A 12,437-nucleotide genomic window follows, 5' to 3' on the forward strand; every position below is an offset into this window, starting at 1 on the left:
TTCGTTCATTATGAGGGTTAATTAGTAATTTTATGTTCTAAAAAAACGCAAACGTGTTGGGTGAGATTTAAGCGGGATTCACACACTACTTTCCATCTACGCAACGCCGAATCAAATTCCGCTGCTCTCTCCCGCTCCGTTCTCAATTTCCCACCGATAGTAAAACCCTAGCCGCCACCACTCAAGGGCTCGCCGTTCATTCTGAAATTCAACGAGTGCTCTGTTGCTGTTCTCAAAAAGATATCACCGCGTTTGCTTCTGGAGGTAGGGTTTTTCGATTATTATTGGACTGATTCAATCTACGAGTTGTTACAAGTGTGTCCGTGTTTTTGACCGTAATACACCACCCACACCACGATTCAACCGATTACCCCCATTGGCGCGCATTTGTTAACACAGTCGATTTTCAACAAGCGCCGGCCGAAATAAATCGCCCACACCAAGATTCAACCGATTACCATCAAATCCTAGACTATTTGTTGTTAAAATCTTGTAGTTTTTTGATTGTTTGCTGTTACTCGCAGATTTAATTATGTCTAAAAGAGGTAGACCTACCAACTCACAACAAACACATAAGAAGGGTGAGTTTCTGTTCGATTAGTTGCTCTGTTTTTCTGCTTCACATATTTTAATTTTGATCCTAGATGATTTAGTCGATTTTGTACATTATTTTAATGATTGTGTGCATTAATATACTTGATGTTTCCATTGTTTGTATGTCAGTGGACATTAGTGTCACAAAATATGCTGTAGTAGTGAATATTTACGCTTTTGGATCTGCACATCATTTGATTGTTTTATGCATAAAAATATCTTGTATTATGCATCATTTAAATGGTGTTTTTAATTGTAAAAAAGTACCGGTAATATATGTGGGAGTGCCTTATTTGTTAATACATATGCATTATCTGTCTGTCTAAATTCATTATATGCATCGTCAGATGAATTCTATATCTGCTGGTGGTGGTCACTGAGAATAGTATGTAGTCGAGTTTGTACATTATTTGCATGATTGTGTGCATTAATATAACTGATGTTGAGGGATTTTGCAGAGCCACCTCACGCAAAACACTACCCTTCAAGATCTCAACCAACGCCGGCAGGAAGGTGAGGGATCTATTTCATTTGCATGTAGAATTCCTGGTATTGATGTAAATATTGCAATCCTGTTTTATGCATCATTTGACTGCTGTTGTACATGAGTTTAAGAGTGAATACAATATTTATATGTTCATTACTTGATTGATTGGGTACATTATTAGTCACTGTTTACACAGTATTCGTCAATTATTATCCATTATTTGACTGATTGTGTATACGAGTGATTAGGTGAATGCAATATTCCTATGCGCATTATTTGATTGAATCTATACATTATTTAACTATTAGTATTCATTATTTATCAATTAATAGGTATTATTTGACTGCTTGTGTACATGAGTGAATGAGTGAATGCAATATTTCTGTGTGCAGTATTTTATTGAATCTGGACATTATTTAGCTAATAGTTTACATTATTTATCAAGTATTGGGTATTATGTGAATGTTTGTGTACATGGGTGAATAGGTGAATGTCATATTCCGTAATCTTGTACATGGGTCAAAGAGTGAATGCAATATTTGTATGTTCATTACTTGATCGAATCTGTACATTATGTAGTTATTTCTATGCATTATATATCCTGTTTTATGCATCATTTGACTGCTGTTGTACACGAGTTTAAGAGTGAGTACAATATTTATATGTTCATTACTTGAGTGATTCTGTTCATTATTTGGCTATTTGAATGCATTATTTATCCTATTTTATGCATCATGTGATTGCTGTTGTACATGAGTCAAAGAGTGAATTGAATATTTGTATGGTCATTACTTGGCCGGATCTGTATATTATTTAGTTATTTTAGTGCATTATTTATCATGGTTTATGCTTTATGTGACTGTTGTTGGACATAGGACAATGGGTGATTGCAATATTCATGGTGCATTTGTTTATTTATTCTGAACATTATTTGATTATTAAATGCATTATGTATCAGTTTTTAGGCATTATTTTGACGCTTCTGTACAATGGTGTATAAGTGAATGCAGTATAACTGTCCACATTATTTTATCCAGTCTGTAAATTATGTAACTAATTGTATGTTATTATTTTGTATGTTGTACAACATGAAAGTAGCTAAGATTGGACATCGACGAGGCGGTTGATGATATACTGCCAGTAGGAATTAACCATAAATTCAGGGAGCGCTTATCAGAGGCCGGGACTAGTACAGCTCCGGAAGAGACGGAGGATAGGAAACCAAGGGGTAGGAACGTCGACCATCTGTATTGTCGACGAACCCCTACAAAGTTTCTGAATTGTATAAAGAGTTTAACTCCACGGAAGAAGGAAGCCGTCACGGAACTTGTACATGAGTATAAGAGTGAATGCAATATTTGTACATTATTTAGCTATTTCTATGAATTATTTATCTTGTTTTATGCATCATAAGACTGTTGTTGTACACGAGTCTAAGAATGAATGCAATATTTGTATGTTCATTATTTGAGTGATTTTATACATTATTTGGCTATTTCAATGCATTATTTTTCCTGTTTTATGCATCACATGGTTGCTGTTGTACATACTAGACCCTAGCCCCTAGGCTTGTTAAACCCCTAGGGAAAACAAGAAACATGCGCCAAACATCGAAACATGGCACAACTGAAATTAAACGGGCCAGGATAAATGTTCATTACATATCACAAAAAATGCATTACAGAAACTAAACTACGCATTATACTACACTAAAATGTCCATTATGTATATCTGTTTTAAAAAATACCTACGCGCTATGCATGTGCAACCCGAGATGAATTACTGCAGCTCGTGTATTTATACAACATTTTTTAGACTTATAACATACTACACCCTAGCCTATGGGCTTGTTAAACCCTTAGGGAAAACAAAAAACGTGCGCTAAATATCGAAACACGACACAACTTAAATGAAACGAGACAGAATAAATGTTCATTACATATCACAAATAATGCATTACAGAAACTGAAACTACGCATTACACTACATAATATGTACATTATTTATATCTGTTTTTAAAAATGCCTACGCGCTATGCATGTGCAACCCCAGACGAATTACTGCAGCTTGTGTATTTAGACAACGTTTTTTAGACTTTGATCATACTACATCCTAGCCCCTAGGCTTGTGAAACCCTTAGGGAAAACAAGAAATGTACGTAAAACATCAAAACACGGCACAACCTAAATTAAACGGGTAAGGATAAATGTTCATTACATACCACAAATAATGCATTACAGAAACTAAACTACGCATTATACTACACAATATGTACATTATGTATATCTGTTTTAAAATATACCTACGCGTTATGCATGTGGAAACCCAAACGAATTACTCCAGCTCGTGTATTTGGACAACGTTTTTAAGACTTAGAACATACTACACCCTAGCCCCTAGGCTTGTCAAACCCTTAGGGAAAACAAGAAACGTTCGCCAAACAACGACACACGTCACAACTTAAATTAAATGGTCAGGATAAATGTTCATTACATATCACAAAGAATGCATTACAGAACCTAAACTACGCATTATACTATACAAAATATACATTATGTGCAACCCGAGACGAATTACTGCAGCTCGTGTATTTGGAAAACGTTTTTTAGACTTAGAGTATACTACACCCTAGCCCCTAGGCTTATCAAACCCTTAGGGAAAATAAGAAACGTTCGCCAAACAACGACACATGGCACAACTTAAATTAAACGGGTCAGGATAAATGTTCATTACATATCACAAAGAATGCATTATAGAATCTAAACTACGCATTATACTATACAAAATATACATTATTTGCAACCTCAGACGAACTACTGCAACTCGTGTATTTGGACAACATTTTTTAGACTTAGAACATACTACACCCTAGCCCCTAGGCTTGTTAAACCCTTTGGGAAAACCTAGGGTTTGATTTTATCATTCCTTAGGTTGTACAGTACTGTAATTATTTTTCCGGCAAGTCTATAAAAATTGTATTATTGAGTACAGTACATATATTTTGAGTGAATTATGAGGTTGTAATTAGTAGTACAATAGCTTTTGGAAACATAGATGCACAAAGAACGAATTTAAATCTGCAAATAAAGTGGAGTAAATACAATTTATATTATACAAAAGTAGGAAATGGAAAACGATAGTACAAAATCGAGAACAAGTAACCTTACAATATTTACCACGACGACGACGTATTAATCATCATCATCGTCAAATGTTAGAGCCCAAAATTTGATTAAACCCTAGGCAATATCATTGGATCTCACTAGAAGCTCGGAACGACGCCGTATGACGCAGTGTCGCCGCCGAGGAGCGACTCCACCTCCAGCTCAGACCGCTTCGCGAATCTCCCTTTAATTCTCGGCCTCGTCTCCGCGTACGCTTTCCTCGACGCGTATCGAATCGTCTTATCGAACTTTCTGTTCTTCCTCTTCTCTCTGTACCTCAGCACCCTTGCCTCTCTATCCATTCCCAGCACCGCCACGCTCTCGCTCTTCCCCAAGCTCTCCGTCGCCTCCGGCACAACCCCCACCTCCATCGACGACGACAACACCTGTAATTAGCAATTTCAAAATCAATTGCGCATATCCACCAAATTAGGGTTTATCAAATCAAAAGAGGGGAACAGGAGCATACGCTCTGGCTGATGGATTGAGCGTAAAGGGAGAGAATCGTGGATGTCACGACCACAACTTCCTAGTCAAAGAAAGCGCAGCTATTTCGCGACTAACAATACTAAACTGTCTCAACACATCATCCTAGTTACTGAAATTAAGGAAATACTGTCTAAAAGTCATCAAGACAGCAAGTTATTACATCAGAGTGAAATGTGGGACATTGTCTTTACTGAGACAAAGCTAGGTCTATGCAGCGGAAGAGTTCCAAGACAAGTATAACATGTATGGAGACATACTACACTAGCTACCCTTCTTTTATTTTATCTTCAGTCCCAACACCTCCTCTGCCTCGATCGATCAACCTGCACATTAAGGAAAACAATATGCAGGGCTGAGTACTTGATATACTCAGTGGCTTATGCCGAAAACTGTTTTTCTTTTAATTGTCTGCCAAGCTGAGTGAACGCGGGGTTTTTTTCTGAAAACAAGTCCCGGTCACTAAAATCTGTTATTTCTTTCTGAAATAGACTGCAGTCTTTTAACTTTCTGATGATATACCATGTCAAGCTGTGTGAATCGGGAATGTGGCCACATTCCACGATCACTGGGTCGGCCAACCTGGCGCTAGCTCACGACCCCTAGACCGGCCAACCTTGCGCTAGCTCACGGTCCGTAAGTGTACACTAGTCCGAGTAGGATTTACTGACCTACTGGGACCCGAATTCGTTTTAACCATGAATGGCAATCACAAAATAAAACATGGCATGACAACTCATTCAAAAGTTCACACTTATTCTCATAGAGTTCTGTAAATAAAAAGGAAAGAAGCCCACACATAATGTAGGATAGAAAAGCCCACCTCGTTTGCTTAACCCTTTCAAACGGGTACTGTCTGACTTGAGATTTACTCGTCGAGCGACGACGTCCCTTTTCAAAAAATAATGTACTTAAATTAGGCTTTGAGTAATCATTCAATCTTGCATGAATGCATGCCTAAGCGTGTGCTCATTATTTTAATTTCTGCCTTCTAAAATTAGAAGTCTTAAATCTTTAATTAAATCTGCGATTTAATTTATTCTGAAACTGGCCGATCTGTTCGGGTATAATATATATATTCCCGGATTATCTTAAGTATTTTTAAAAATACTTTCTGTGACTATTAAAGTCCGCTTAATTATTCATTGGCTTTTATTTCACTCACGGCTTATAAGTTCTTTTCTTCCGTGGCTTAAGGAATTAATTCCATTAACTCTTGGAGATAATCTAAGATAAAAGGGCTTCAAATAAATTCCGGGTCCAGCTAGGGAATTTATTTAATCTGGCCCAATCTCTACATCTCTTCTCTTTTATTTGATTAAGGCTGAGGCCCAAGATATACTCCCATCCGTCTAATGTTTCTCCCATTTCATCTTCATCAAGGAGAAATCCTCAAACTGAGGAAATCAAATCCCTAATCGGGAAACCACTGTTCCTGTCCACTAATCGGAGAATCGCCGACGGGCCTCTCGGCTCGGCTGTCGGAGCACCGCTGGCTCGAACCCTTTGCGTCATGGGTCGACCGCGATTCGCACCCGCCGGATTCGGTGGGAACAGCCCCCCTCCGTCGCGTTTCCTTTACTCCAGTGGACGCCGTCTCCACTGCCTCCGTCTCCGGCGAGGGTTGATCGGGGCCCAGAGATCCCTCTCTCTCTGACGTACCGCCGCTGTCGCGACACCCCGTCGCCGCGGCCTCTGTACCCGACTCGGCAAGTAATTGTCGCTGCTTGTTCGTGGTGGAGACGCTGGTCGCGCCGTTTGTCGCTGTTTCTCGTCAGGTCGCTACCTCTCAACACCATCAGAGCAGGCAAGAGGAATGTCACTGTCGAGCCTGGCCGCGGTTGACCGTGCTGCTGTCGTCGTGCACTCAGCACGGCGTCTGACCACGCGGTCTTCTCCCGGACCGTCGGCTTGCTCCAGCTGCCTTGTCGCAGTTCAGTTCTCGTTGCCCCTCAAGCCCACCCGAAGCTAAGTCCCTCACTCACCTATTATTTGATTTATTTGCGAAACTTGACTGCGGAACGACTATTTTGTCGTCCTAAGTTCTAAATCCTCAGTTTCACTTACTGGTCTGATAAGATGTGGGATTCTAAAGCATGCTCCTATGTTCTTGAGCTTCTGTGCTCTTAGTTCTCATGCTTTAGCTATTTGTGTGCTATATGATGCAACTGAGTTGTTGGGAGATTACCTGCTGTGTGTTGATTTTGGCTGCTATCTGTAACTCGGCTCTTGGTCTCCCTCACTTCCACCCGTTGCTTCGGCCACTCCCTCTCTTGGCTCACTGTATTGATTGTTTGTGGTGTTGAGGGAGAATGAGGCCGAGTGGTTTTTCCTTTATATAGAGGGGAAGTATAACTGAAAGCTGCTAGGTTTGTTGTTTGGCTGGAAAGAATAAGTCCTAAGGCTGCCCCATGTTGGCTGCCATCCCTGCAGCATCCTTTAACTGATTTGGAGTTTTGTGCTGCCTTGTACTCTGATTCATTCATGGATTTTGTCTTCTTTTGCAGGTGCACACTAGAGGTGGCATTGTGGGGCTGATTTCCGGACTATAACCGGTCTGGGTAGGGAAAGCAAGGGCTGTTACCTGCAGCTTGGCAGAGTATTAGCTGGAGGGGAGCCTGCTGGCTGGAGTTTGCTTCTTTCGGTCCAACGCCCACTCGCCTTTCTGCAAGGTATTGTTTCCCCTTCCCTTTCTTAATACACTTCTCTTGTTGTCTCTGTAAACGATTGAGGAGATCTAACATCTGTTGAAACGAGTTGTCATAACAGCCGAGCTCTTCTTCATGTTTTGATCTTTCTCTCCAGATCACGGAGTTGCCGAGCTCGGTGCCGAACTGCCGTGCTTGGTGGCGAACTGCCGAGCTCGGTGCCGAATTGCCGGAGCTCGGTGCCGAACTGCCGTGCTTGGTGGCGAACTGCCGAGCTCGGTGCCGAATTGCCGGAGCTCGGTGCCGAACTGCCGTGCTTGGTGGCGAACTGCCGGAGCTCGGTGCCGAACTGCCGTGCTTGGTGGCGAGCTATCACAATCCACCAACAGTCTCTATTCATGCAACTAATTCTCTTTCGTGCGCTTTGGCAGGAGTTGCGACTGGCCAACGAGGCTGTCTTCCCTCGTGGCCTCGCCCTCCCGGCTCGTTTGGAAAAACCCTGGGGCCGAGACGGCCCGATGACGAAGGCCACAGTAGCCCTTAAGGTTTTCTAAAAGTAGTAGTGTAGCTCGACTTTTATTTTCATTGTCAACGATTGTAATTTAGTTTGAGATTCTGAAAATTGTAGTTTGTACCCCCTTTTTTTTTCAAGAAATAAAAATACTCTTTCATTTGTCAATAAAAGTTCTAGTATTTTATTTCATAACTCCCGAGAAATCTAAGTCTCGGCTATTACATTCTACCCCCCTTAACAAAAATTTCGTCCCGAAATTTTGTCTCGGTTAGGCAAAAAGCTGTGGGTACTTCTCCTTCATCTGGTCCTCGAGCTCCCACGTCGCCTCCCTGCGGTCGTGATGCTTCCAAAGGACTTTCACTGTCACAATATTTTTATTTCGCAGTTCTTTAACTTTTCTGTCCAGAATTGCTTCTGGCTTTTCTTCATAGCTCAAATCTGGTTCTAACACCATCTCTTCTTGGTGCACTATGTGTTTAGGGTCAAACACGTACTTCCTCAACTGTGATACATGGAACACATTATGAACATTCCCGAAACTTGGCGGAAGCGCTAATCTGTACGCCACAGGGCCGACTGTTTCTAGGATCTCGTAAGGTCCGATAAAACGCGGTTTCAGCTTGCCCTTGACGCCAAATCTGGTTATCCCTTTTGATGGGGATACTTTCAGGAAGACCTTGTCTCCTGCTTTAAACTGTAAATCCGTTCTGCGAGCATCTGCATAGGATTTCTGTCTATCTTGAGCTTCCTTGATTCTCCCTCGGATTTGTCGGACAATTTCTATCATTTCCTCTACCGAGTCCGGTCCGAGAATCCTTCTCTCACCAACTTCATCCCAGTAAAGTGGTGATCTGCACTTTTTCCCATATAATGCCTCGTATGGAGCCATGTCAATAGTTGCCTGGTAACTGTTATTGTAGGCGAACTCTATAAGTGGGAGTACTGACTCCCAGCTCACTCCACGGTCGAGCACTACAGCTCTTAACATATCTTCCAATGTCTGGATCGTCCTTTCGGACTGTCCGTCCGTCTGTGGATGGAACGCTGTGCTGAAATTCAGCTGAGTGCCTAACTCTCGCTGTAGGCTTATCCAAAATCTAGAAGTAAATTTTGAATCTCGATCTGAGGTGATCGTTACTGGGACACCATGTAAACGTACGATCTCTCGCACGTAAATCTGTGCCAACTTGTCTGAACCGTATGTGATACGAATTGGTATGAAATGAGCACTTTTGGTGAGGCGATCGATTACAACCCAGATGGCCGTGTTTCCCCGTTGTGATTTTGGCAATCCTGTCACAAAATCCATTGCTATATGCTCCCATTTCCATTCTGGAATCTCGAGAGGCTGCAACTTTCCGTAGGGTCGTTGATGCAAAGCTTTCACTTGCTGACAAGCCAGGCATTTTTCCACAAATGACGCTATGCTTCTCTTCATGCCATCCCACCAAAATTGCTTCTTCAAGTCCTGATACATCTTCGTACTTCCAGGATGGGCAGTATAGGGTGTCTCATGAGCTTCACTCATGATCTCATTTCTGAGGGTCTCCTTATTGGGTACGCATAATCTCCCTTTGAAAGTGAGAGCATTATCCGCCTCTTCGTGGTGGTAATCCCCTTTTCCCGTCCTTACTCTGAGACGGATCTTTTCTAGAGCGTCATCGTTTCTCTGGGCTTCCACAATTCTGGCTCTTAAATCTGGTTCTATGACCAAGGTGGATATTCTGCTGTCCACTGTCTCCGGGGCTCTTACTATTTCCAGCCGCATCTTGGCGAATTCCCGGATAAGCTCTTCCTCTTGTGTGAGGAAAACAGCTGCTTGAGGCGCTGTCTTTCTGCTCAAAGCATCTGCTACTACATTGGCTTTGCCTGGGTGGTAGTTTATACCACAGTCGTAGTCTTTGACTAATTCCAGCCATCTGCGCTGTCTCATATTCAGATCCTTCTGTTCGAAAAAGTATTTGAGACTCTTATGATCTGTGAAGATCTCACACCGAACTCCGTAGAGGTGATGTCTCCAAATCTTCAGCGCATGGACCACTGCTGCTAATTCCAGATCGTGCGTCGGATAGTTCAACTCGTGCGGCCTCAATTGGCGTGACGCATATGCTATCACCTTACCCCTCTGCATCAGCACGCACCCGAGTCCGACCTTCGATGCATCTGTATACACCACATAGTCGACTCCCGCCTCTGGTACGGCTAGCACCGGCGCTGTGGTCAACTTTTCCTTAAGCAATTGGAAACTTGCTTCACATTCTGGGGTCCAGTTGACTTTAACTCCTTCTTGAGTTGTTGAGTCATCGGCCTTGCTATTTTAGAAAACCCCTCAATGAATCTTCGGTAGTATCCTGCTAGTCCTAGGAAACTTCGAATTTCATTGGGCGTTGCTGGTGACTGCCAACGTTGCACGACTTCAACTTTAGCGGGGTCTACTCGGATCCCTTCTGCTGTCACTATGTGTCCAAGGAAATTCACTTCATTGAGCCAGAACTCACACTTGCTGAACTTAGCATAGAGTTTCTCGGCTCTTAACGTTTCCAAGGTGGCTCTCAAATGTTCCTCGTGTTCCTTTTCGTTCTTCGAATAGATGAGCACATCATCTATGAAGACCAGAACGAACTTGTCCAGGTACGGGTGGAACACGCGGTTCATTAGGTCCATGAACACAGCTGGAGCATTGGTAAGCCCAAAAGGCATTACCGTAATTCATAATGGCCATATCTGGTGCGGAACGCAGTCTTTGGTATATCGTCTTGTCGAACTCTCAACTGGTGATAACCCGATCTCAAATCCATCTTCGAGAACACTCCAGCTCCTTGCAGCTGATCGAAGAGGTCGTCGATTCTCGGTAAAGGATACTTGTTCTTGAGGGTTATTTTGTTCAGCTCTCGATAGTCGATACACATCCTTAAGGTGCCATCTTTCTTCTTTACAAAAAGTACTGGTGCGCCCCACGGCGACACACTGGGTCGAATGAAGCCCAGGTCTAGTAGTTCCTGTAATTGCATTTTGAGTTCCTCTAACTCCCTTGGTGCCATTCTGTAAGGCGCCTTTGATATTGGAGCTGATCCTTGTTCCAGATCGATGCTGAACTCCAATTGCCTGTTTGGTGGCAAGCCTGGTAGCTTTTCTGGGAATACATCAGGATATTCTCGTACTATTGCCACGTCCTCAATTTTCTTGTCCTTTTTCTCTTCTTCGTTCAAAAGACGAGGTATGCAGGACATCCTTTCCTCATCATGGTTGTTGCTTGCAGGGCAGAAGAAATAATCGATTTTCGTTTCCTCATGGAGATCCCATGAAACATTACGGGTTCTGTCCCAGGGTATTGTAGCGCTATCTGTCTCTCCTTACAACGGATTGTGGCGTAGTTCTCGGCTAACCAATCCATTCCTAGTATAATGTCGACGCTCCACATCAACATCACATGTAAGTTATGAGCTACTAGGTTCAGGTTTCCCATGGAAAATTTTATGTTTGAGCACGTTCGTGTGATATCTATCAGGCCTCCTACGGGTGAGGACACCTCATACTATGTTCCATCACATCCGTAGGCAAGTTCAAAGTATCCACACAAGATGTTGATATAAAGGAGTGTGATGCACCGGTATCAAACAAAAGAGCGATTGGTACGTTGAGGAGAGTTCCCATACCTGCCAAATTGCCTTGCTCCCGTTTCCCTTCCTCGGCCCTGGCCTGCTTCTGCTGCAGTGCGAAGGCTCTTGCCTGTGGGGGAAGTCTCGGGCGTAGCTGTCGCTGAGGACGTGGTGCAGGGAGCATCGCATTCTCTCTCCTTGGTTCAACCTGGAGTACCCGCAGTTGCGGACGCTGTCCTCCCCATTCCAGTCGCCTTGCTCGGGCAGTTCTCTGGCAAAATGTCCCTTCTGCCCGCAGTGGAAACATCCACCAGTCCCGGCCTTACACTCGCCGTCATGTCCTTCGAGCATCTCGCACATAGAGGTGCCTGGGCTCCGTGCTCCGCAGCTGGAGTCGGGGGCAGTTTGGTACCAACGGTTCTGCTGTGGCTTAGGGGCAAACGATGGTTTCTTAGCATCAGTCGGGACTCGGTCTCCTTCCCATTTCCTCTTTTCTCGAGGGAACCGCTGCTGTGGCGGCGGTGGAGCAGTGGTGACATGTGTCGTCGGCCTCTCTTTGGGCATAGCTGCCTCAATGTCCAGGGCCCGGCCCAATGACTCGACATAAGACAGACCTCCATGACTGGCCAGAGCCATTCTTATTTCCGATCTCAGGCCAGTACAAAACTTTTCGGCCATTTTCTCGTCCGTGTCTACTAGTTCAGGCGCATAGCGTGACATGTCACAGAACAACCTATCGTACTCGGTCACTGTCATCTTTCCCTGTTTCAAACTGTAAAACTCCACCTCTTTGGCCTTGCGGTAGCTCTTGGGAATGTACTTGCCGTACAGCTCATTCTTAAACTCCTCCCAGGTCAGGTGCTCCAACTGTTCACGAGTCATAACTTTTCGCCTGGCTTCCCACCAGAAGTCGGCGGACTCCACCAGCTGAAACTTCACACATGA

This window comes from Salvia splendens, chromosome 22, assembly GCF_004379255.2.
Source record: "Salvia splendens isolate huo1 chromosome 22, SspV2, whole genome shotgun sequence".
Classification (NCBI taxonomy): Eukaryota; Viridiplantae; Streptophyta; class Magnoliopsida; order Lamiales; family Lamiaceae; genus Salvia; species Salvia splendens.